This window comes from Pteropus medius, unplaced genomic scaffold (genome assembly GCF_902729225.1).
Source record: "Pteropus medius unplaced genomic scaffold, Ma_sr-lr_union100, whole genome shotgun sequence".
Classification (NCBI taxonomy): domain Eukaryota; kingdom Metazoa; phylum Chordata; class Mammalia; order Chiroptera; family Pteropodidae; genus Pteropus; species Pteropus medius.
This window is the reverse complement of record NW_024351735.1, coordinates 2,303,201-2,308,446: the sequence shown is the minus strand read 5'-3', so window position 1 is coordinate 2,308,446 and position 5,246 is coordinate 2,303,201. Positions and strand designations below refer to the sequence as shown.

General features: G+C 40.2%; 1 pseudogene; it reads left to right on the top strand.

The window, feature by feature from the left end:
• The first annotated feature begins 4,388 nt into the window (after positions 1–4,388).
• On the top strand, positions 4,389–4,506 carry LOC120589116 (uncharacterized; annotated as a pseudogene).
• Positions 4,507–5,246: the final 740 nt, after the last annotated feature.

Genomic DNA, 5,246 nt, shown 5'->3' with positions numbered 1-5,246 from the left:
TAGATTAAGTAAACAACTACATCAAACACATTTTTCAACATTTTTGGTTATCATCAGCTTTCCAGTTAAAACATTGCTTTTCCAGGAAGTAAAATTAGAATTATATAGTTAAAAAACAGAATAACTTTGAAAGCATTTTGCTACTTCTTGTTTGTCAGCAAACATGAAGAAAGGAACTGAAAGGAACTACAATGATAAAAAACAAGGCATATATAGATTTAAATTTTAAAAGGAACTTTGCCCCCCTACAGTAGCCCCCTCCTATCCACAGTTTCACTTTCCAAGGTTTCAGTTACCTGTGGTCAACTGATCTGAAAATAGTAAATGAAAATTTTCAGAAATAAACAGTTTACAAGTTTTAAATTGCACACCGTTCTGAGTAGCGTAATAAAACCTCACACCAACCCACTCCATCCCACTCCATCCCAAGCAGGATGCAACTCAGCCCTTTGTCCCGTGTCTCCATTCTGCAGACGCTCCTGTCCCCTTAGTCACTTAGTAGCTGTCTTGGATATCAGATCAACTGTCATAGTATTGCAATAGTTGTATTCACGTCCCCCTTATTTTACTTAATAATGGCCCCGAACTGCAAGAGTAGTGATGCTGACAATTCAGATATGCCAGAGAAAAGTGGTAAAGTGCTTCCTTGAAGTGAAAAGGTGGGTACAGTCCAATAAGATATTTTAAGAGAGAGAGATGACATTCACAAAACTTTTATTACTGTATGTTATTATAATTGTTCTATTAGTTATTATTGTTCATCTCTTACTGTGCCTAATTTATAAATCAAACTTTATCATAGGTATGCATATACAGGAAAAAAAAAACAGTATATAAAGGGTTTTGCACTATGCATGGCTTCAGGCATCCACTGGGGGTCATCTTGGAACACACCTCCACAGATAAGGAGGGCCTACTGTATGTAATAGGCTTTTTTCACCGTACTCTGTGCTTTAAAACTGTAAGATACTCTAACTTTCCCCAGTTTACCCTGCTGAGACACGCAATAAAGCAACCTACACTTAAATTTTCAAAGTACTTCCCTCAATAAAATATATCCTATCAAGGCTTCCCATAAATTAGAACTGATACCCCTAATTTTTCTAATTTTATAGAAGGATGCTTCAAAGTTATAGTTTTTCGGCTTCTTTTGAAGCTTATAATGTTGCTTCCATGGTTTAATAACACTCAGAGAATGGTATTGTTATATAAAAATATATTTTATATTATGTTCTCTATAATTGATTATTTTACATACATACACATTTATTTTAGAAAAATGTTCCAGAGACAAATAGCACTGTAATGAATTAGCCCTGCAGGGAGCAGCATTAAACTGTTATTCATATATTACTTTTCTAATTTAAATAAATAGCACACCCAGTAAATACAGAAATAATTTTTTTTTGAAAAGCTAAGGCCATTTTTAACATTATCATAGACTCATTGAAAATGTTTCCAATAACAGCCATACTTAACATTTCTCCAATTGCCGTTCATGCTTGGTTGCCCATCTCAGCTCATACCTATTGTTCTCCTATTGATGGTTGGTGCCCTACAGCAGGAGAAAAGCCAATTTTCAAATGTGACATGGCAGGTCTTCTTCTCTTATCTGCTCACTCCTAAGGACACCAGGTTAAGAGGCAGAGGGAACAGAAGGCAGAATGGCTCCCCATAGGCCCTATATCCAGGGATCCCATTTACCCAAGACATTCTGGAAAAATGGTCCCAGGTACCTGAGAATGCTGGACTCAGAACAAGACCAGTTTGGGCTGCAAAACCAAGGAATGGAAACAACTCATACACATTGGCATTGCCCACAGTCCCCAGAACAGGATGCTGCCCACAATGCCACTGAACTTGTTTTTAGTAATTGATGTGAAAGTCTAAAATTGGACCAGCAGGAAAACAAAACTGGTTCCCACACACTGCCTACTACTGCCTTCTGCTTCCTCCTTTCTCCAAGCCACTTATAGAGGAGACTTGAGACCACTGGGGAATGGAAGGGTGAACAGGTCATTGAAAACACGTTCTATTTTATAATGATAATGAACTCTGGGACAGAGAAGTCTTCTAAATTATGTTTCACAAACTTACAGATAAGTGACTTTTAAAAATTTAGTGTTTAGAGCAATTCCTGCAAATAAGAAAACCTGCCTACCCTACATTAGAACGGAGGTGCCAAGAGAGACCACCATCAGCAATTTACAAGTTTACATGTTTATAGCCAGAGGGGAACTAAACACAAAGTACACAGAGCACATGTTCAGAGAAAGAGAGGGCACGACAGCGCCCAAGGCAGTGTCTGAGGTTAGGAGAAACTGTAATAAGGCCAGGAGACCCTTCAAATTCAGTCCCTAAACTGAAGAGATTTATGGTCTTAAATGTACCAACTACAAAAGTTGAAGCCACACTAGAATTAGCTAGGAAGACAGTGACAAAACAACCGGAGTAGCAGAGAGCTGCTTGTCCGCCCCCCAGCAGCGGGACGGGTAAAGGAGGCCCATCAATGTCAGGCTGAGTAAGGGGAGGCGAGAGAGTGCCACAGGGCAGTGAACTCTTCAATAGCAAGGTGGCCAGAGGGCACATGGTGTCAGAAGGGGCAATGTCCTCAGCCTGACTTTGGGAAAGAATTTCTAGAAGCGGGCTCCGCCCCTCCTATTCACATCAGTATCTCCCTATTAATGATATCAGAATTCTCTGTTTCAGACAATCTTGCCTCCCCTCTGAATAGAGCATCCAGTCACAACTCCAAGCCTTTGCTCATGCTGCTCCCACCAATTCCAGCCCTTTCTTGCTCCAGGGTACCCCAAGCCTACCTTCTCTTTGAAGGTTTCCATGAGAAAAGCACCCACACCCACCTATCTCTACCTGCTCTAAATTGCTTGAGCACTGCATGCTGGACCCCTTATTTCTCTCTCCTTATCTACTGCAGAGTTGAGACCAAGTCTTACATTTTGTTTGTATTTCTTTTTGTTTGTTTGTATTTCTGCTTGACTTCTAACATGGAGCGTTCATGTAACAGATTTCAATAAATACTTGTTGAATTAAAGGCACTCTCCTGAAAGTCATATTGAATCCAGAATTGCTGATGATTCAGGAGCCAAAGAAAAGTGTAGAAAGTTGATCTGAGGGGTCTTCCGGCCAGCTCATCTTTCAAGACTCAGATCATTGCCACTTCCTTCTATCTTGACTCAATACCCTTATTACATAGAATCAAACACACCCTTCTTTGTACCCCAATGATCCCTGTATATGCTTCTATCATAGGCTTATCATACCATTTTTTTAAATTTGCTTACATGAATTCCACCTCCTTCCTATCTGTTTTGAGATCCTTGAGGGCAGGCACCACTTGCTTCATGTTTGCATCTCTACCATTTAGAACAATCAATAGGGGCTCAGACTTTGAGATCAGATAGGACGATGTTCTAGCTCTTCCACTTATAAGCTGTGTGACCTTGGAAAGCTTTTATTACTTAACCTCTCCAAACTAACTTGGTTGATGGGAGGATTATTGAGAAATTATTATTCTCAATAATTATTGAGATCATCATAGTTACTATTATTAATGAAGCAGAGCATTTAATTCAGCACCTGGCACAATCAATCAGTTAAACAAATGGTTGAAAGTTCATAAAGATTCATTCTTCACCCTCTTCTTGCATGCGTTACTGCCTTTTTCCAGGAAACTGTTCCAAAAAACGATATGTACGACTGTTAATTCTAAAACTCTCTTTATCTGAGTCCAGATTCCTAACACATATATTCCAAGTTATGGTGCTCCAAATAAATGAATCCTTGATTACAGAATTTCTCTGGCTACTCCTTTTCACTGCAACACTCTCTGAGACAACAGTGGTTTGTCATGTCTTCTGGCAAAGATTGGATCCCTGCCATAGCCATTGGCACCAGCATGATGTCACTTATTATTTTGCCCCTCACATTTATGTCATGTATGTCCATGTCTCATTCCCTTCTGTAGTCAAAAACGAGAGAGAGAACAATCACAGTCCATCCTGGAGAATATTAAAAGTGTAGAAATCAAACTAAGAAATTTAGAAGAGAAATGTCATTTCTCCGGAGAGATAACAACAGCAGCATGGACTTTTGAAGGTTCACTCAGATGAACCTTCAAAAAAAATGAAGACTATGAAGACCATGTGAAGACATAGGGGGAAGATGGCCATCTACAAGCCAAGGAGAGAGGCCTCGGAAGAAACCAGTTCTTCCAAAACCTTGATCTCAGACTTCTAACCTCCAGAATTATCTCACTTAGACAAGATATAAAACTTCAGCTCTGGGTAAATTTAATTGAGTTCGAAGTCTCCCTGATCAAACTTGATTTTCAATGATAGCTAGTGCCAAATTTTGAAAAGCCTTTTTTGGTCTACGGCTGTGCTACCCTGAACAAGCACGATCCCATCTGATCTCAGAAGCTAAGCAGGGTCGGCCTGGTTAGTACTTGAACAGGAGACCACCTAGGAAGACCAAGTGCTGTAGGCCTAAAAAATAAGGGATTGTAAACTGACAAAGTCCTTGCAATCTGTGAGGTCAACCAAAGGTTGCCTCGCATAAATAGATAGATAGATAGATAGATAGATAGATAGATAGATAGATAGATAGATAGATAAATAGATAAATAAATAAAATGAAAAGCCTTTTTTGGAATAGTAAGGACACTAGATGCCAATTACCTAAGGAAAGTATTGAAGTCTAGATACTTTTTGGTGGAACACTAATAAAAGTACACTTTTTTATCCTTCTGTATAGGATTTCTCCTTTTCACACCATGAATAATCCATATTCTAATAGAGTCGGGACATGCAAATAGCATATCAATGTGATTATGCTAAAAACAGTGTTACCGAGTTTAAAAACTGAATACTGATGGAGGAGAGCTCAAGATGGCATAGAAGGTAAAGGCTGAACATGCCTCCTCTAGCGACCTCACCAAATTATAACCAAACCACAGAGCAACCAGTACACAGAGTTGCCGGAGGTCTGGCTGAACAGAAGCCCTACAACTAGGTCACCTCCAATAACAGGTCACCTCAAAACAGTAGGTGGGGTGGAGATGCGAAACAGCCCAGCCTCACGAGCTCGAACACCCATCGAGAATCAGGGCTATCCTGGCTGCAGAGCCCCCTCCCCCGCCTGAGGAGCGAGGGGTCCCAGGCACACACTGGGCTCCTCAGCTCAGGGTTCCAATGCTGGGAAGAGAAGTCCCAAAAACCTCTGATGGT